The sequence below is a fragment of the Heteronotia binoei genome, chromosome 15 (genome assembly GCF_032191835.1).
Source record: "Heteronotia binoei isolate CCM8104 ecotype False Entrance Well chromosome 15, APGP_CSIRO_Hbin_v1, whole genome shotgun sequence".
Taxonomy (NCBI): domain Eukaryota; kingdom Metazoa; phylum Chordata; class Lepidosauria; order Squamata; family Gekkonidae; genus Heteronotia; species Heteronotia binoei.
This window is the reverse complement of record NC_083237.1, coordinates 20,173,120-20,195,325: the sequence shown is the minus strand read 5'-3', so window position 1 is coordinate 20,195,325 and position 22,206 is coordinate 20,173,120.

The window sequence follows — 22,206 nt, the reverse complement described above, 5'->3', positions numbered from 1 at the left end:
TTTCCAACCTACATGAGCACCAAAGGGAAGTACATGGTGGCTGTGGAGATCTTCTCCATCTTGGTTTCCAGTGGTGGAATATTGGCCTGTATCTTTTCTCCCAAATGCTACCTTATAGCCCTGAGGCCTGAACTGAACAACAGGGAAATGATAATAAGGGGTCACCATAAACTGGCTGCAACTTGATAGCATTTTCCTCCACTACCAATAAGGAGAAACAATTAAAATACCCAACTGTGGTTTTAGATATATTTTTTTCTGTGTATTCCTATTATATGAATTTCTCCTATGCAGTGAAGAAAGTTGACCGAATGTAGGTTTCATTTTGCACAACTTCAGTATCCATAGAACAGTCTAATATTCTTTTTGGAATTTTGCATAATATTGATTAAATAAATAAGACTGATTGAATTCATAATATAAATTGAATACATTATTCTGATGTGGTGCACAATTGTTTAACCCCACCAATCTCTGCCAGACTCAATGGGGGGGGGGGGACACCTTCTTTTTCCACAGCCAATTAGACTATCCTTTGAAAGCAATACTTTTTGAGGCACCTTGGATTGGGTTTGTATGGGATGGGAATGATCAGCTGTTAGTCTATTGGGGCTTCTACACTGTGATTGCGTCAAGGCGGAGTGGCGGAATATCTGCTTTGCATGCAGAAGGTCTCAAATTCAACCCCGGCATGTCTAGTTGAAAGGATCAGTTAGCTAGGGATGTGAAAGAATTCTCCTTGTGACTTCAAAGAGCTACTCTCAACCATTGATATTGACACTGATAGATCATGGGTCTGATTCAGCGTCAGGCAGCTACATCCCCTCTCTCCCATGCTAAATTACATCTCCAAGGCCTCAGAAGAGTAGCTGGGGAAGAAGGGGTTCAAGATTACATCCTTGCTGTAATGTGTTTCCATAGACCTATGCAAACTTGTTGGCAATTCTGGCTCCCTCTGTATTTAACAGGGCTTCAGACATCTTCTTTTGTTCTCACTTGCTTTAGTACATCACTCAGTTATGCCCTATGGGGGACTTTGCAGGAGTGCTGGAGTGGCAGTTTTCCAAGCAAAAGACACCAACCTTGCAGTAAAGTGAGAACTGTCTGCTAAAGGACCCCAAGTTTCCAGCAAATTGTACCAAGGGGATGAATTCTGAGTGACGTTGAACAAGCTAACCCAGGTCTGGATTTTCTCAGCCGTATTACTTGCAAAGAACAAATGGACTGCGCCCCCTCCCCCCCCCCAAAGGACTGAGGGAAAGAGAGCTGTGGCTCTCTGTGTCTTGTCTCTAAAGGAGACTGGGAATGCTCTGTGCTCCTCCCTTGCAAGGATCCGAAGGAAAGGGAGAAATGCCATTGCTTGAGACATCAGCCCTTCGTTAAGGACAGAAGCTCTCTTGGATCAGGTCTTCTGATTCTAGGCATATGGTATAGGAAGGAAGTCACGGCTGCCTCCTGGCTCATTAGTTACTTTTAAAACATCTTCTCCAATTTAGATAAATGGATCTTCAATCAACAGAGTCAAGGGAGCCAGAAAAAAGCAAGTGTAAATAAAGAGTCATCGTTATCTCGGATCACCATTGGGATTGGAATTGTGGCTGTGGTATTGCTGCAGTCAGCTGCCCATTCAAGCACATTCACTCTCCACAGAGGACATTAATCAAATTGAAGGAATAGGTTTTTTAACCAACTGTGGGAAGCCAGGTGATTCTCAGCCCCCAGAAATTAGTTCTCTTGCTTCACCTGCAGACCTTGTGAAGGTCAGTTCGTGATCCAATGAGTGAACAAATTACCTTCCCCTATATACAAACACACTTTCAGAAGTGCAGCTCTTTTGCTCCTCATACTCAGTCTCATGTGCTGTGAGACATTCAATAACTAGTTATGGCAACCCCAGCAAGGAGTTTTCCACAGGCAGCTATGGTCTATTTCACTATATACGTGCACAAGTACATACGCAAACCACCCCATTTTATAGCATATGTTGGTTTAAAGTGCCATGAAGTTGCAGCCAATTTATGGTGATCCCAGCAAGGGGCTTTCCTGGCAAATGAGAAGTAGAGGAGGTTTGCTATAGCCTTCCACTGCAGTCTTCCTTAGAGTTGACCCTTCTTAAATTCTGAAATCTCATGAAATTGGGCTGTACTATGACGTCTTCAGCACCTTAACTGGGAATTTTCTTTTGAGAGGGGGAGGGTGGGAGGAGCAGTTTAGCATGGTGGAACTTACTTCCAAGAAAACCTGCTAAGCTGATCGGGTTGTGGAAAGAAATGGAGAAGCTGCTCTTGTTTAGTTTTGCTGAGCAGCTGATGTATGTCTATTCCAGATCAGGACTCACAAAGAAACATGTATAGGAAACTATAAATTATAATGGTCAAGAAAGGGAGTAACCATACCAATCTGATCATTCCTTCAGATAATCCAATCTTGTGTACAATTTCAGATGAACCTATTGGAGCTGAGGGAAACATTCCCCCTGTTCCTCTGGTGGAAGCTTCCAAAGTATGACGGCCAATCCAGCGCAAACCAGGGAAACCACGCCACCTTAAACTACTCTCCTGGAATATAGCTGACTGGGCCCATCTAAGATGCCTAGGTTATTCCCCTCTTTACAAGAACTACAATATTTAATTTCTCCAGGAGACCTAGATGGCCAGGGAGCTTATATTGGATGTTTACTAAGCCTTTACCAATGAGGCTATCCCTGGTGAAGGTGCTGGAAGGCTCAAAGGAGGGCTGGGAATCCTAATTTCTACAACAATCAAAGTCAAATGTGTACATCTAAACAATTTAAATCCATGGACATTGGCAGTTCTTCTCCGTTTTAAAACAGGTGAAGGTGCTGGAAGGCTCAAAGGAGGGCTGGGAATCCTAATTTCTACAACAATCAAAGTCAAATGTGTACATCTAAACAATTTAAATCCATGGACATTGGCAGTTCTTCTCCGTTTTAAAACAGAGACTCTTATAATAATTAATATCTATCTTCCTCCCCACCAGAGACATTCGTACATACTAGCAACCTGAAACGATTTAGAATCTCACCTAGAGGATCTCCTGAATGACATCTCAGCTGATATGATCCTAATGGGAGGGGACTTAAATGCTAGACTAGGCCCCCATGATAAGATACTTTTTGGGAAGTTTGGATTTCCTACTTTCATTGATGAGGCAAATTGCCATTCCACCATTTTTCAACGTCTATCAAAAGATCCCAAGGCAAACTTTGCAGGGACTTGTTTAACAAGGATGACTAGAAGGTTGGACCTATCCATTTTGAATTGCTCCACAATAGGTGACTATCCTGGGGAAATCACCTTTTTTAGCTGGCTCTAGATACAGCACTATTGACTATTTCCTTGCCAACTCAAGACTACTTCCCAAGGTTCTATATCTCCAAGTTTTACCAGAATTAGAAAGTGAATACCTCCCACTACTATTCACTATAACTCCTCTAGCTCCAGAGACCTTTCATAATATTACAACAGGCCCACATCTAGTTCCAGCTAAACAAATGAGATGCCATGCCAAGTGGTTGGTCCAATTCGCGCAAACAGTTACGGGAGTCTTGGAGGGAAAGGATGCTTGTTTGAAAAAAAAACTTTAATCATGGATGCTTCACATGGAACTCACTGATTCCCTTTGATCATCTTCTTCAACTCTTAAAACCATTATTGGTTCAAGACGCATCTGCCCAACTTCAGAGATCCAATAACCTCTCCAAACCCTGATTTGACAGAGTGCCAGCAAGCAAGAAGAGATCTAAATTCAGTCTATCATGTCTATAAGAATTCTGTGGGCCCTAATACTTTGTGTACACAATACCATCTTTCATGCTTAAAGAAGTCATGTAAAGAACTGATAGCTATAAAGAAGTGTGAGGCTATGAAAGTCCTGTGGAATAAGATAATAAAATAATCCAAGGAGAATATTTTGATGGGGTTCTAGAAACTGATCGTGAGCCACTCTCACAGAGATATTTCTTCTACTGACTCATTTGTTGTCACAGAAAATTGAGAATCATTCCTCCAAAACCTTTACTCCAACTCTTCACATTTCGCATTCTTTCAGATTCAGGAGGCGTTACTGGACCTGCTGCTCTGGTCCCCTGTGATGGTTGAAGAAGTTAAATCCCTGATCAGCAAACTCAAGGTACCCTGCCCGGACTTTATACCCCTTGAACTATTGAAAGATAATATAGACTGGTGAGCCTGTCTTTTGGCCGCATTGTTTACCTATATTGATTCAACAGGGGATATACCTGAGACCTGGAGCGAAGCTACCATCATTCCCTTTTTTAAATCTGGGCAGAGGGACAATCCAGCTAACTATAGGTCAATTAGCCTACTGAGCATTTTGGGGAAACTGTATGCTAGCCATCTCCTGGAGAAACTGCAGAATTGGCTAATCCAAGAAAACTAACTGGTAGAGGAGCAGGCTGGGTTCAGTGAAGGGAGATCTACATTGGGATACAATTTTTATTGATTTAAAATCTGCATTTGACTCCATATCTAGAGGGAAACTATGGGAGAAATCTACAGGAAACTCCTACTCCTGATCCAGACACTATACACCAGCAGATCCATCAGGGTCAGATGCAATAGGCAAGGTCTTCTAACTGATCCCATTCCAACATTAAAAGGTGTTAAGCAAGGCTGTGTCCTGGCGCCTTCCTTTTTTTGCCATCTATATTAATGATGTGATTAACAACCTTCATCTAGTTGGTACCCACCACCCCCCTCCCTGGTAGACCAGAACCTTGTAGCCTTACTTTTTGCGAACGACACAATTCTGTTGTCCAGAACACCAGTATGCCTTACAATGGCATTAGAACAGTTTGGTCTCTGCTGCGATCTTAACCATCTTGAGATCAACTATCAGAAATCAAAAATTATAGCTTTCAGTCCAAAATTCAAGCTAAGGAAATGGAGTATAAATGGCCATAGTTTACAACAGGTAGTAACATAAATATCTGGGGGTCATGATTTAGCCCACAGAGATGAAGAAGGCTTATCATGAACATGCTGCTAATTCGGGTCACAAATAGACTCAGGCTATCATCAGATTTCTTCCAAAAGGAGGGCACTTTATACCAGAGGCACTGAAATAATATTTGACTAAAACAATCCCACAACTCACCTATGGAACTACCTTGGGTCCAATTTCATCAAGTTTTGCCCCACTCGAGAAAATACAGTCTAAATTTCTGAGAGCTATTTTTCATTTCCCAAATAGTGTTTCCAATGCTGCACTACACCTAGAAACTGGTTTGCTAAGGGTAGGATAAGCTTAATTTCAACCAACACTTGGTTTAATCTTAGTCATTGCCCCTCACTAATTTTTATGGATAGGCACTGCTGGGTCACAGCTATTCATCAGACATTGTCTGTGATTGGTTTTTCATCAGAATCTCTCCAGATAATGGCCTTAGATCAAGCTAAAGTCATAGTCAAACAGAGATTACAAGACATTGAGAGACAGAACGATATTGCCAAGGTCCCGAATTATCCAGTCCCCCACCCCCCAAAAAGGAGATATGTGATGATTCCAGCCCCTTACCTTTCAAATCTAGTAATGCCATCTCACAGAAGGGCCTTTTCTATGGCCTGATGCCATAGATATTTTTCCATCTGCAGTCACTGAAGGCTGCTATAGAAAGATGCCAATGGCAGAGCAGTTTGCCCTTGTTGTACAGATAAAGTGGAATGATTGACCATGTTTTGCTTGAGTGTGGACAATACAAAAGCATACGTGTCAAGTATATTCATCCTTGCTAGAGAGATAATGGGGCTTTTTGGACTCCAAAACTAGAAATTTATCGTTAGCAGACTCTAATCTACAATTTACATATGATTGCGCCAGATTTCTGGAGGCTTCCAGTAGAATTCGTGATGATTTTGTAAAGGAGGGACTTTGAAGATGACCATTTTTGTCCTGTTTGTATATTTTAAATTTTGCAAAGCTCCTTTTTGAATAGTTTTTGAATATTTTTATTCTACTGTAACATCCATGCCTAAATGTTTGAGTACTTTGTACATTCGATTTGAATGGATTGGCTTCTTAAATTGTTTTTATTGGTTATGTACCGTAATAAATAATCTGAATCTGGAGGTTTGGATTGTTCAAAACTGTCACCTACATTTTTTTTTAAAAAAAGGGCTATTTCATAGTGGCCAGTCTCACTCAACAACTTTTTAGAAATGCTAATGACCTCCCTGGCCAGAGTCAATGAAATGGTCAGCTGATACCTTAAGCCAGTCAGGTCTTTTCAGCCCAACAGCTGCAGAAATGTCAATAACAACTCTGACCAGACAATGATGCTGCTTCACACCTCCAGCTAGAAGCAAAAAGTATGACTTTAAAATGTTAATGGTAAATGTAAGGAACGGAGTCCAGTTCATTTCTAGAAATTTTTATATCTAAAGTCTATTTGAAGTGAAGCATCCATGGGGTGTCAGCCCATTAGAAATTTGATCAGTGTCACATTGTGGTTTATCTTTTAAAAAAAAGAGATATCTAACACACAGCTGCATGGAATTACCTAGAAACAGCATACTTAAGTAGCGTCAGTTATCAGAGTTGATGGAGAGCTTGGTAGCATAATTCAGAAAGTTTTACATTGGGCCAGAAAAGAAATTAAGGACTAGTTGCTCCAACATTATACACTTAAGTGTTCAATGAAAACATTAAGGCCGTCAATGAACTTCGACCATTCCGGAGGGCCTGCAAAACGGAGCTGTTCCGCCAGGCTTTTGGCTAAGGCAGGCGAGTGTCCTCACACCATCTAATTGGCCTCCCTACGCTCACTGCATCCTGTGACTCAATCTGTGAATGGTGTTTATATCACTGACGCCGCCCTTTTTCATTTTTATTTAATGGTTTTAACTGTTTTATTCTTAACTGTTTTACTGTGTGATTTTAACTGTTTTTATCGTGTTGTAACCCGCCCTGAGCCCATCTTGGGAAAGGGCGGACTAAAAATTCACAAAATAAAAAAACTAAACTAAAAAAATAAATAGGAATGGTTTGCTCCAGATATATAAATTGTAGAGAGCATTTAGCCAGAAAATCCAGAAGACTTATGCATCTGTTAAGAAAAGAGGTTAAAAACTGGCTGCTCCAAAAAGAGAGGGGGTTTTTGCCATCCAAAGGAACAGCTTGCTCTTATTATAAACAGTGCTGAGAGCATCGCTCCCACTATAAATATAAACACTTAAGTGCTGCTGAGAGGTAAGTTCTTTGTTACAATAAATTAAAAACACTAAGATTTATCCTTTTCCATTCAGCTTTGTTATATCTCATTATTACCATGGTTTATTACAGAAACAGAATTTTTGAAGACAGATGCTGCAGAAAGCATTAGTAAACATTAATAATGAATTGTAAAAAGTGGCTGATAACCCTTGAAGGAAACAGGACTATCCTGAGGATGTCTTTGGACACGACGAAAGGAGCTTATATCTGGGTGCTCATAGGGACTGACCTTTCTTGTAATGTTGTGAATGAACCTTCTTTGTAAATGTGTACTTATAATATAATACATACAATAGATTTATATGACTCATAAAGTTACTAAACATTGTAACTTGTATATCACAGTGTTTGTTCTTTGCATTGCCTCAATAAGTGCTATAAGTGAGGTCAAAACTTTGGAAAGGAGATCCAATGCTACATAAATCACTCCCTGAAGGCCCCATTCCCACCAGGGGACCTGATCTCTGTAGTCTTGCGGTCAGCTGTAATACTGAAAGAACTCCAGTCTCAGCCTTGAGGTTGGCAATGCTGAAAGAAGCCCACACAAAGAACATGAAAGAACCATAATCAGTTGTACTATTGTACTAGAACAGGATGGGAGGTCCAGGTTCTAATCCCCAGTCACCCACTATTCCTCTCGATCTCATGGTAGCTGCGGAGATAAAATGGAGGTGGGGAGAACCACATTGATCTCCCCAACTTCTTTAAGGAATGAAAGAATAACAATGTGAAAAAAAGAAAAGCGACACACCAGCTCATCTCTAGGGGTCAGTTCAAAAAACAAGAAGACAGCAGATTTGTACCCCACCCTTCTCTCTGAATCAGAGTCTGAGTGACTTACAATCTCCTATATCTTCTCCCCCCACAACAGACACCCTGTGAGGTGGGTGGGGCTGACAGAGCTCTCACAGCAGCTGCCCTTTCAGGGACAACTCCTGCGATAGCTATGGTTGACACAAGGCCATTCCAGCAGCTGCAAGTGGAGAAGTGGGGAATCAAACCCGGTTCTCCCAGATAAGAGTCCACACTCTTATCCACTACACCAAACTGGCAAAACTTTTCTTGTTAAAGTTAGCAGAGAGTTCAATTTCTGCAGAGGGAAATCATGCCAATCATCTCCTCTTGCAATCATGCCAATCACTGTAATTTCTTCTCCTTGACAAACCTTCCCAAAGGGGGAAGGAAGCAATCAAGAGGAAATCTGTAAATAGTCATTATACCCCCATTGCCACTGGCTTCTGGCAGAAGGGACAAGAGGCAAGCAGGTTTCTGTCACTTCAAGCTAGGATACGTTGTTCATGCTTCAAATCTCCATCTCAGCTAGCACTGAAGGCATCTCTTTATAACAGTTGATAGAATGTAGGCTGGTATATTTCTCTTTAAGAAAGGAGGCTGGTGGATGTAGTCACTATCCTAGGTAGCCCTAAAGTTGTAGATGGTCACAGAATGGGGAGATTACTCGTGGCAATATATATGTTTGTTCCCATGATTAACACTGTAAAAGCTTTGCCGTGCTTTCTAAAGGATCCTCTCCCTGTTCCACATGAATGGTCCCAGGCAGGGGACTTCCTTGTTGGTGGAATTCTTTCCCAGATACGTCACCAAAGTTACAGACTTTCTTTTACACAACACCCTTCAAAAAATTTATTTGAAGTTCCAGAGTAAGTAGTTTTTCTTTTCACTCTGCATATCACCTTTGCTAGGACTTAAACCCTAACTATATTTGATATACAAGAGAGAATATTTCTAAGTAATAAAACCTATGTTTGGTTCACCTTACCTCTTCACCCTATCATTTTCTCAGTCTTGGCCATTACTGCTTGGAGTCATTTTTGTGAGGTTCAAAGGTTTCATAAATGTTTTATATTTGTATAAATGCAGTTTGATGCGCAGATTAACTCTGTTCTTTGGGTTGCATTCCATAGCTCATTTTTTTTCCTATGAGTGCTTTCTTACGGGTGTCTTTTTTAAAAAAAATTCTGGTCATGTTGCATGTGGTGTAAGCAAGGTATGTCTCTGTAAGCACTTTGAGCCCTTTATTCTGGAAGGAAATTGGGTGAAGAAAGAAATAGAAGGCCAAAAGCCCAAAATGCAATCCGTTATTTTTCGGTGGTAACGACCATAATATATTAAGTAAGTAAATAAGTATGTAATCAAGTAATAAATTTTATTGTATATGGCCATTTGCCTTTACAAGTTAAAACGTACTTACAGCCCTAGGATTTCTGATATAACATCCATCTCTAAAAATTCTCATTTGGACTCAAAAGTTACATATCATTTCATATGACTGCTTTCTTAGATACCTCAGTTGCTCTGATTTTCCTAGAGTGCTATCCTGTAGGAGACAAGGGAATCTACATCTGACAGCATACATATTAATTTGTCAGAACTGGAAAGAGAATAAAGTCTCTAATGTCCTAGCCAGGAATTTGTTTCTATGCTCCAAGTATAAAAGGCAAAGCAAAAACATAGTGAAGATCAGTTTGTACTTTTTGCATGGGACAAAGTTTGATTAGGAAGTTCTTACACATATTTATTTTCTCTTCATGTTAATGCAATGGATTATATGGCTGTCTACTCTCTCTCTCGGCTTGGCTTCGCGAACGAAGATTTAAGAAGGGTGCAATAGTCCACGTTTGCTGCAGGCTCGCTGGTGGCTGACAAGACCAATGTGGGACAGGCAGGTCCGGCCACAGCGGCTGCAGGGAAAAGTCTGATTTAGGGTTGGTCCTGTAGCAGTGCGATTCTTCCTCAATCTCCTTTTGTCCTCAAGACCAGCTATGCGTGCGTTCTCAAAGGAAGAGACAGCCTGGTGGATGGTGTGCCTCCATGCTTTGCGATCTGAGGCTAGGTCAGACCTAGGGTGGCCAGACCGTCCCGGTCTCCAGGGACATTCCCGGATCTGGCCACCCAATCCCGGATCCCGGGCTGCCTATACCGGGACCATTAAAGGTCCCGGTTTAGGCAGCCCAGGAGCCGGTGGGCCGCGGGCGCGGGCGGGGAAGGCGGGGAGTGAGGGAGGGAGCGTCCCTGCGCCTGCGCAGGGCCCCTGCGCACGCGCAGGGACGCTCCCATTCTCACTCCCCGCCTTCCCCGCCCGCGCGCGGGGCCCGGCGGCAGTGGTGGAGGCCTCTCCGTGGCCTCCGCTGGTCGCTGGAAGCCCTCCAGAGACTCTGGAGGGCCTCCAGCGACCAGCGGAGGCCGCGGAGAGGGCGCGGGGCACCCGGCGCTGGTCCCGGAAGGCCTTCCAGAGCCTCTGGAAGGCCTTCGGGGACCAGCGCCGGCCAGCGAAGGCTTCCCCGCGGCCTCCGCTGGTCCCTGGAGGCCCTCCAGAGTCTCTGGAGGGCCTCCAGGGACCAGCGGAGGCCGCGGGGAAGCCGCGGGGCACCCGGCGCTGGTCCCGGAAGGCCTTCCAGAGGCTCTGGAAGGCCTTCCGGGACCAGCGCCGGCCAGCGAAGGCTTCCCCGCGGCCTCCGCTGGTCCCTGGAGGCCCTCCAGAGTCTCTAGAGGGCCTCCAGGGACCAGCGGAGGCCGCGGGGAAGCCGCGGGGCACCCGGCGCTGGTCCCGGAAGGCCTTCCAGAGGCTCTGGAAGGCCTTCCGGGACCAGCGCCGGCCAGCGAAGGCTTCCCCGCGGCCTCCGCTGGTCCCTGGAGGCCCTCCAGAGTCTCTGGAGGGCCTCCAGGGACCAGCGGAGGCCGCGGGGAAGCCGCGGGGCACCCGGCGCTGGTCCCGGAAGGCCTTCCAGAGCCTCTGGAAGGCCTTCGGGGACCAGCGCCGGCCAGCGAAGGCTTCCCCGCGGCCTCCGCTGGTCCCTGGAGGCCCTCCAGAGTCTCTAGAGGGCCTCCAGGGACCAGCGGAGGCCGCGGGGAAGCCGCGGGGCACCCGGCGCTGGTCCCGGAAGGCCTTCCAGAGGCTCTGGAAGGCCTTCCGGGACCAGCGCCGGCCAGCGAAGGCTTCCCCGCGGCCTCCGCTGGTCCCTGGAGGCCCTCCAGAGTCTCTGGAGGGCCTCCAGGGACCAGCGGAGGCCGCGGGGAAGCCGCGGGGCACCCGGCGCTGGTCCCGGAAGGCCTTCCAGAGCCTCTGGAAGGCCTTCCGGGACCAGCGCCGGCCAGCGAAGGCTTCCCCGCGGCCTCCGCTGGTCCCTGGAGGCCCTCCAGAGTCTCTGGAGGGCCTCCAGGGACCAGCGGAGGCCGCGGGGAAGCCGCGGAGCAGCCGGCGCTGGTCCCTGGAGGCCTCCAGAGGCCAGCGCCGGTATCGGAGAGGCCCGGCGCTGGTCCCTGGAGGCCTCCAGAGGCCAGCCCCGGCAGCTCCCTCCCTCCCTCGCCGCGAGGCCGCCGCCGGAGGACTCCCCGCCGCCGCCGCCGCTGGATCCGCCGCCCTGGATTAAGGTAAGGGGGCCGAAAGCGGGGGGGGCGGGGGGCGGCCTTCCTTTCTTCCCTCCCTCCTCCCTTCCTTCCTTCCTTTCTTTCTTCCTTCCTTCCTTCCTTCCTTCCCTCACTCCCTTCCCTTCCTTCCTTCCTTCCCTCCCTCCCTCCCTCCCTCCCTCCCTCCCTCCCTCCTCCCTTTCTTCCTTCCCTCACTCCCTTCCCTTCCTTCCTTCCCTCCCTCCTCCCTCCCTTCCTTTCTTCCTTCCTTCCCTCCCTCCCTTGCCTTCCTTCCTTCCCTCCCTCCTCCCTTCCTTTCTTCCTTCCTTCCTTCCCTCCCTCCCCCCTTCCTTCCTTCCTTCCCTCCCTCCCCCTTCCTTCCTTCCTTCCCTCCCTCCCTCCCCCTTCCTTCCTTCCTTCCTTCCTTCCCTCCCTTCCTTCCTTCCTCCCTCCCTTCCCTCCCTTCCTTCCTTCCTTCCCTCCCTCCCTTCTTCCTTTCTTCCCTTCTTCCCTTCCTCCCTTTTTCCCTTCCTTCCTTCCTTCCCTCCCTCCCTCCTTATGTTGTTATGTGATGCAGAGTGTTGGACTGGATGGGCCACTGGCCTGATCCAACAGGGCTTCTCTTATGTTCTTATGTGACGCAGAGTGTTGGACTGGATGGGCCACTGGCCTGATCCAACAGGGCTTCTCTTATGTTCTTATGTGATGCAGAGTGTTGGACTGGATGGGCCACTGGCCTGATCCAACAGGGCTTCTCTTATGTTCTTATGTGACGCAGAGTGTTGGACTGGAGGGGCCACTGGCCTGATCCAACAGGGTTTCTCTTATGTTCTTATGTGACGCAGAGTGTTGGACTGGATGGGCCACTGGCCTGATCCAACAGGGCTTCTCTTATGTTGTTATGTGATGCAGAGTGTTGGACTGGATGGGCCACTGGCCTGATCCAACAGGGCTTCTCTTATGTTGTTATGTGACGCAGAGTGTTGGACTGGATGGGCCACTGGCCTGATCCAACAGGGCTTCTCTTATGTTGTTATGTGATGCAGAGTGTTGGACTGGATGGGCCACTGGCCTGATCCAACAGGGCTTCTCTTATGTTGTTATGTGATGCAGAGTGTTGGACTGGATGGGCCACTGGCCTGATCCAACAGGGCTTCTCTTATGTTATTATGTGACGCAGAGTGTTGGACTGGAGGGGCCACTGGCCTGATCCAACAGGGCTTCTCTTATGTGACAATACTGACTTTGGTGGACCCAAGCACTGATTCAGTGTAAGGGAGCTTTGTGTTTGTGTCTTCTAGTGCAATTTTGTTCTCAGATCCTGTATTTACTTCATCAGTATATGGGATAAGGCACTTTCTCAACTGTGCTGCATAATGCAGCCTATTTATTTTGTCCTGTTGGCTCTGTTGGCTCTATCTGCGCCACCTTCATCACTTTCGGGGTGTGGATCCCCCAGTGGAGTGGTCTCCCGACTCCCTCCGCCGGCTGTTTCTGATAGCCCTGCGCCCCCTCTTTCATTTGATATGTGCCCCGTGCGGGTGCCACCCTCCCGCCGGGAGATGCCGCAAAATGAGCCCCCTTGAGGCTTATGGCGGCAGGGCTCGGGGGAAGCGAGCTAGACTGCTGTTCTTTTGAGGGGTTATAGAGTGTTTCGAGCCCGTCCCTGTGGCATCGGTCCCATCATTGTGGGGCCCAGGGGGCCGGCGCAGCGGCATGCTGAAGCAGCCTGTCGGTCACTTCCAGGTTCCTGTCCTGCATCTTGACCGGTGTTATTAGTGACAGGCTGCTTCGGCCGATGGGACCGATGCCACAACGATGGGACCGATGCCACAGGGACGGGCTCGAAACACTCTATAACCCCTCAAAAGAACAGCAGTCTAGCTCGCTTCCCCCGAGCCCTGCCGCCATAAGCCTCAAGGGGGCTCATTTTGCGGCATCTCCCGGCGGGAGGGTGGCACCCGCACGGGACACATATCAAATGAAAGAGGGGGCGCAGGGCTATCAGAAACAGTCAGCGGAGGGAGTCGGGAGACCACCCCACTGGGGGATCCACACCCCGAAAGTGATGAAGGTGGCGCAGATAGAGCCAACAGAGCCAACAGGACAAAATAAATAGGCTGCATTATGCAGCACAGTTGAGAAAGTGCCTTATCCCATATACTGATGAAGTATATACAGGATTTGAGAACAAAATTGTTTCCGGCGGTGATATTTGGGGGATTTTTGGGGACGTCACAGGAAGTGCTGTGAAGTCACTTCCTGTTTCCGGCAGGTGACGCGGGGGAAATGATGTCACAGGAAGTGATGCCACTGCCTGTTTCCGGTGGTGGCATGACATCACCGGAAGTGACGTCACTTCCTGTTTCCGGCGGCGCACGCGCTTCGCGCGCGCACACCTTCCCCCCCCTCCCAGTGTCCCTGGCTGGCCTTCAGACATTATGGTCACCCTAGTCAGACCACTGGTGATGATTGATGTGACAGGTGCTAAGGGATTTCTTCAAGGAGTCCTTGTACCTCTTCTTTGGTGCCCCTCTATTTCGATGGCCGGTGGAGAGTTCGCCATACAGGGCAATCTTGGGAAGGCGGTGGTTTTCCATCCTAGAAATATGCCCTGCCCAGCGCAGCTGCGTCTTCAACAGCAGTGCCTCGATGCTGGTAACCTCTGCCCGCTTGAGGACTTCAGTGTTGGTCACAAAGTCACTCCAGTGGATGTTGAGGATGGTGCGAAGGCAGCGCTCATGAAAGCGCTCAAGGAGTCGCAGGTGATGACGGTATAAAACCCACGATTCGGAGCCGTAGATGAGGGTTGTCATCACAACCGCTTTGTAAACATTGATCTTTGTGCCTTTTTTCAGATGCTTGTTGCTCCACACTCTTTTGTGCAGTCGGCCAAATGCACGGTTTGCCTTTGCCAGCCTGTTGTCGATCTCCTTGTCGATCTTGGCATCTGAGGAGATGATGCACCCCAGGTAGCTGAACTGCTGGACTGTCTTCAGAACTGATTCACCCACAGTGATGCAGGGAGGGTGATAATCTTCCTGGGGTGCAGGCTGGTGGAGAACTTCTGTCTTCTTCAGACTAACTTCTAGGCCGAATAGCTTGGCAGCCTCTGCAAAGCAGGACGTCATATGCTGCAGAGCTGATACCGAGTGGGAGACGAGTGCAGCATCATCAGCAAACAGTAGCTCTCGGATGGCTGTCTACACTATTGGATCAAGTGAATAATTTTGAAATAGGCAATAGCATTGCAAGTGATCATTGCCCTCTAAACATCTTTCGTTTCTGGCAAATCCCTTGTGGAGAATCTGATTTCCATAGATCTGATAAAAACCTTTCCCAACTGGTGGCTGCCAATATTACCTAAACTATTCCATAATATCAAGATTGGCCATGATTTAGAAAGCCTGCTGTCCCCAAGTTGAAAACCAGTATGCCAGCATTCTGTGAAGAACACACAATAGGTAGGGTTCTGAAGTATTCTGCTTGGGCAGAAGCGAAAAGATTTTGTTAACTGCCTGAAAACTAAGGAGGACCCAGAAGGGTCCACAATTGCAATAAAATTGTTTGGTAACTGATAGAATTCGCCAGTTAACGAGCGTTTAATTCTATTTACAGAGTAGTGATGAAGTTCTTCCAACATGTCCTGGCATTAGTATTTACAGTCAATCAGGTCAATCAGAATCCAAAGTTGCTGCCCAACCTTACACTTGGTTTCCATATCTATGACAGCTATTATGATGCCAGGATGACCTATCGGACCACTCTGGACTTGCTCTTTAGAGCACAGAGATTTGTCCCCAGCTACAAATGTGACCTCCAGAATAATCTGATAAGTGTCATCGGAGGACTGAAGGGTGATATCTCGGACTATATGACACACATCTTAGGCCTCTACAAGATTCCACAGGTAAAAGGTAAAGGTATTCCTCTGTGCATTATCAACCCATGAAGTGATGTCACATCACGACACTTTCTTTGCAGACTTTTTATGGGGTGATGTGCCATTTCCTTCCCTAGTCATCCACACTGTTTCCCTAGCAAGCTGGGTACTCATTTTACCAACCTCAGAAGGATGGAAGGATGAGTCAACCTTGAGCAGGCTACCTGAACCCAGCTTCCCCCGGGATCAAACTCAGGTCGTGAGCAGAGCTTGGACTGCAGTACTGCAGCTTGCCACTCTGTTCCATGGGGCTTATATTGCACAGGTAGAATGCCTGCATGGTGGCATGTATCAGAGGGATAATATAGATTCCAGCGGGGTGTCTGTGTTAGCCTGCAGCAATGAAAAAAAAGTTGGCAGAACTTCTGAAGGAGTGTACTTCTTTTAACTGCAGGCAATTTCACTAGAGATACAAATGTCTTCAGAGGAAAAATAGAATGCTATCAATATATCTCATTCCTAATGGCTGACATCCTGCATAAAATGTTGTATGAGTGAGAGCTAGTTAGGAATATTGGTTAGAGTGCTAAAATAAGGAGGAGACCTGGGTTCAAACCACTGTTCAACTATGATGTTGATTGGGTGACTTTGAGTCAAGCACTCTCTCTCACAAACTTCTCTATCCTTACCTTAACATATATATGAAAAACACAAAATAGTGAACTGTAGGTGAATCATTAGAGGCAGGGAGGTTTACACCATTTCCTCTATTGTATAACCACCAGAGATGGAGGGTTCAGACAGTCCTTCCACATTGATCTTATTGAATGATCTTAGCTTCTGGGTGGCTAGTTGTGATCGATGGACTTATCATTCATGAATCTGTCTTTAAAGCAATTTACACCATCCCTACATCTACTGGTACTGAATTTCACCATTTCTTAATTGTTGAGTAGAAAATTACTAAGGGATCAAGCAACAGTATTTCAACATTTCCTTCTTGGTCAGTTTTGAAGGCAGTAGGAAAGAAAAAATAAAGTCATCTGGGGGCAAGAAAGAACAAGATTGAATGTTGAGTGGAATAACATGCAAGGAATGGGAAGTATGTTTAAGCAGAAGACACTTTTAGACATATTCCCAAAACTTGATAGCTTTTACACATCCAAGCATTCTGGACTTTTAATTCTAACAAACATGCCAATTCCTACAGGAAATGTTTAGTGCAAAACCAGAGAATATCCATCTACGCATTCCTGCCTCCTCCTATGTTTCTAGGAAATGTTTCCTTTCCTTCCAGCTCACCTATGGGTCCTTTGCCCCACAGAAGAGGGATACAAAAGGGTTCCCTTCCTTTTACCGCATGCTCCTAAATGAATCTCATCAGTATACGGCTTTGATTCAACTGCTTCTTCATTTTGGATGGATGTGGGTTGGACTTTTTGTTTTGGATGATGATACTGGAGACCATTTCATAAAGGTTGTGGAGCCATTACTCACCCAAAATCTAGTCTGTTTGTCATTCACAGGAAGAATCCCAAGGCAATGCAATGCTGAAATTATGGCTGATTGTTATGATTTTTTGGGAGATCTCTATTTACCCTTCATTGAAAGCAAGGCCAACACTTTTATCCTCTATGGAGAAACTTGGACTATTAATGTGATGAACTTTCTCCTGTTATTAGGATATCGGGGATATATTGACAATATGTCATTTAGAAAGGTGTGGATTATGATGGGCCAGATTGATTTTGCATCAACAGGTACTATGAATTCTGATTTCCAATTCTTCCAAGGTGCAATTTTCTTCCAAATGCACTTCAAAGAATTCCAAGGGTTCCAGGAATATCTGCAAACCAAAAAACATTACTGGACAAGAGAAAATGGTTTCCTCAAGGACTTCTGGGCACAAGCGTTTGACTGTTCCTTTCCAGATCCTACAGAGCCAGTGGAAGTCAATGAAGCATGTACTGGGGAGGAGAGGCTGGAGAGCCTTCCTCAAACATTTTTTGAAATGCACATGACTGACCACAGTTATGGTATCTCTAATGCTGTCTATGCTGTGGCACATGCTTTGCAGGAAGCATCTTCCTCCTATGAAAGAAAAACTGTGGGGTTTCAAAACATTGAACTTCAAGGTCTTCAGGCTTGGCAGGTAATGTCTTCAGTGCGGGATTATTTCCCTTTCATGAACAGATTAAGACAAGGTGTGGCAGGACCCCACTCTCTCTTTTTAAAAAAGGTATTGTGCATTTTAGCTATCTATGAAACTTGGTGGCTTCCCCTTTCCTTTTAGACTTGACCTGCTTCCATTTTGTGATGCTTCTCCATGTATCCTTCATATTCCCGTGGATTCAGAAGCAACAGAGCATAAATTCCTGGGCCTCAGTTCCTCATGGCTGCCTGTTCCTTTATCACTGGCAGATTTGTTGGGGCACTTTTATTGGTAATTAAAAGATCACTGTAGATCAAGAAAATTATAACTACTTGCCATGATCCAATTACTTCCATTCAGGGCTTTTTTGCAGCAGGAACCCCTTTGTATATTAGGCCATGCCCCCCTGATGTAGCCAATACTCCTGGAGCTTGTAGTAGGCCCTGTATGAAGAGCCCTGTAAGCTCCAGGAGAATTGGCAACATCAGGGGTGTGTGGCCTAATATGCAAAGGGGTTCCTGCTACAAAAGAGCCCTACTTCCACTGAATTCTCAGATTTTATTTAAATCCATTGGCATTTTTCATGGAAATCCAGGGATTTAGAGAGACTAGTTCATCATGGCAATAGATTTTTACAAACAGGGAACCTGCAAAGACTGGTGGGGGAGAATTTCATTTCCCCTTCCCCCACTATTTCCCCCTTTCTCCCCTGAAAGCTGCCATACCCATTCCCCTTTTCCTACTTCTTTCTTTCCTTCCCATCTACCTGCCAACCTACCTTTTACCTGTCTTCCAACATCATCTTTATTTATTATTTTGATGGATTTATACTTCACCGTTCTCCATAAAGGAGACCCTAAACAACTCACTTCATTACCTTATCCTCCAAATCCTAAGAACCAAACGACCAGCCCCCCCCCCACCTCTCTACTAGCCTGTCCTGCCGCCACCCCTCAAAGGAGGAAGAGGGAGGACAGGAGGCAGTCTTCCTGAATCTGTCCTTCTGTCTCAAAGGGGTGAGGGAGGGAAGAAGAGACATCTCATGTGACCAATAAGCCAGGCACCTCTTTCCTTATATCACACATGGGGCATTTTCGCACTCACCTTCAGCCGGCGCGACCCCCCTCTTCACTGCGCAGGATCTGCGTGGATTTCGCACTAAACGGCGTGGAGCAGCCGGAAGAGCCGGAAACTCCCGGCGCAAAAGCCGCTCAAACGGAAACTGCTTTTTGGCGGTTTCTGTTTGAGTGGCTTTTGCGCCGGGAGTTTCCGGCTCTTCCGGCTGCTCCGCGGCGTTTAGTGCGAAATCCGCGCAGATCCTGTGCGGTGAAGAGGGGGGTCGCGCCGGCTGAAGGTGAGTGCGAAAACGCTCATGGCTTGGCTAGGAAAGTCGCTGCTTCTCTTGCCTTGATCTTGTAGACTGAGCCAGGCAGCTCTGCTCCTTCTAGGGTTGCCAACTACAATTCAAGAAATATCTGGGGACTTTAGGGGTGGACATTGAGGGCGGAGCCGGTAACAAGGGTGTGACAAGCATAATTGAACTCCAAGGGAGTTCTGGCCATCACATTTAAAGGGACCGCACACCTTTTTAAATGTCTTCCTTCCATAGGAAATAATGAAGGATAGGGGCACCTTCTTTTGGGGCTCATAGAATCAGACCCCCTGGTCCTATCGTTTCGAAACTTGGGGGGTACTTTGGGGAGAGGCACTAGATTCTATATGGAAATTTGGTGCCTCTACCTCAAAAAACAGCTCCCCCAGAGCCCCCGAAACCTCCAGATCAATTCCTGCACTGATTTCTGGTCCAAAACTCTAAGCACTATATCACACTGTCTTCCATGGTATAAGTGCTCCTGAATATCAGGAAGCTGCCAGGTCTGAGCAAGTCAAGCAGGCTGTGTGGCAGGAAGCTGCCCAGTGGTTTCTGCCAGCCCTGGTCTCAACAATTCCTCCTTTAAAGGTCAAAACAACACCAGAAAAGGCCCTGCTGTTTCCTCTGCTTTTTTAGTGATAGAAATCAGGTGTGGAACAATTGGAAAACAAGGTATCTTTTTATCTTGGAGATTTTTTAATCCTCACAACATTGCTTTTACATTTCAACTTTTTCTTCAAACCGTGGGAGTTTTTCAGGTTTCTAGAAAGAGATATCTTTTCCATTCAAAGCTCCATTTCTATATTTAAATAAAAATCACAATGAAGACTTGAAAGGGGATGATCAGCAGATGCTGCTGCTTGGATCCTTCACCCCTCAAGAAAACCCACTCCAGTTTGGATACCAAATTGAAGCAAACCTGTACATAGAAGCAACCTTGAAGTTCGAATAAAGGTGATTTATAGTCATTTCTGAATACAAAATAGTTTCAGATTACTCATGGATGTAGGACCATAAAAGGTTATTTGCTCTGACAGTTGCATGCCATCATCTTGCTGCACATTCCTAGGGGTGTGCACAATTAAATTCCCAAATCATGGATACACCTGAACATTTTGGTTTGGGTTATTACCATGATTTTCCAGAATGGTAAAACAGATCTACTATTCTTAGATAACAAAAACTCCCTTTCAAAACAATCTGTACTCTTTTTCATTTTCAAGTGCTGCTAGTCAGTTACACCACGTTCTCATATTTTTCTTTGATTCTACTGATGTCTAAAGTAATGGCTTTTCTCCCTTCCAACTGGATCCCTGGAAGGCAGGAGCACAGAGAGCTCCCAGCCAATCACTTTGTGAGACAAGCCACAGAAAGCCACAGTTCTCTTTTCTTCTCTTCTGTGGCAACGGAAGCGGGGGGGGGGGGGACAGAGTGCTTTTGTTATTTGCAATATCCTATGGCAAGGTGGGGGGAGGAGAGAGAAGGGGCAGCCTGTTCAAGGCTCATAGAACTCAACCTGTTGGAAAAATTTGTGTGAAATATGGGGGTTTTCTACAGTACAGCCAGAACTCACTCCCCTACAATTTTGGTGTTTTTTGAAGATCCTATGAATTTAGGGGGAGTTATTTGTGAGTTTCCGGCATTGTGCAGGGGGTTGGACTAGACGACCTTGGAGGTTCCTTCCAACTCTATGATTCTATGATTTGGTTGAAAAACAGCCACTCTAGTCCTCCTGAGGAGGGTGGGGAGTCAAAATGACAGGAAGGGAGAGGGGGAGTTCTGTTCGTTATTTTTGTTAATTAAACAATTTTATTTGGCAATATATGGTAAATCCAATGCTAATAAAATATTAATAAACACTTACTACCTTCCCCATACATTATGCTTTTCCCTCCTCCCCTCCCCCCAAATCTTGACTTCCGCTGGTGCCAATTGCCTAAAATTCTAGTATCAAAAGGTATCTTTAACTTTAAAAGAATCTTAATAATAATAAAAAAGAATATAGATAGATAGATAGATAGATAGATAGATAGATAGATAGATAGATAGATAGATAGATAGATAGATAGATATCATTTTGCAAAGAAATAAAAAACCACATTTCTTATACTTTCTAAAATCCCACCCAGTTATTTTAGTTCATCTTCTTTCTTCTTCTAAAAACCTAAGTGGTATTCTCAAAAATCACCTAAAGTCCTTTTACTTTACTTTCTTTTTCTATATATCTTTTGAATTTATCCCAATCTATTTTAAATCCCTCTAAATCATAGTCTTTCAAGATTCTTGTAAGTTTATCCATTTCACTCCATGACATAACTTTTACAATCCAGTCCCATTTTTCTGGTATTTTATCTTGCTTCCATAACTGCACATATAATGTCCTAGCTGCTGAAAGCAAGTACCAAATTACAGTTCTATCTTCTTTTGGAAATTTCTCCATTTGTAATCCCAATAGGAAAGTCTCTGGAGTTCTCTTAAATTCATATCCCAAGATTCTAGTAATTTCTTGTTGAATCATTTGCCAAAACTGTTTCACTCTTTCACAAGTCCACCACATATGGTAGAAAGAACCTTCATCTTTTTACATTACCAACATCTATCTGGCATCTTATTGTTCATTTTTGCTAGCTTTTAGGAGTCATATACCACCTGTACATCATTTTACAACAGTTTTCTTTGATACTATAACATGTGGAAATTTTCATAGAGTTTTTCCACAAGTATTCCCATGTTTCCATCTATTTCTTTATTAACATTAATTGCCCATTTTTATTTTCCCAATTCGATTTGCTTTTTTCTTATTCCTTCACTTTTAATGTCGCTTTCCATCAGGTTCTTAATTTGTTGAATTTGAAACCAATCATATTTGTTACTTAATTCTTCCATCTTTAGGTCGATTTTACCACCTTGAATTTTCAATATTTGACCATATGATAGCCACTTTCCTTCACCTTCAGCATATATTTTTATTATTTCCATTGGCACTATCCACAACGGCTTTCTCTCATCTCCATATTTTTTGTATTTGACCCACGTATTTAACAGATTTCTCCTTATATAATGGTGAGAGAAAAGGCTGTCCATTTTACTTTTACCATAATACATATATGCGTGCCACCCAAATTTGTTTCCATGTCCTTCTAATGCTAAAAGTTTTTGATTTAACAGAGTTATCCA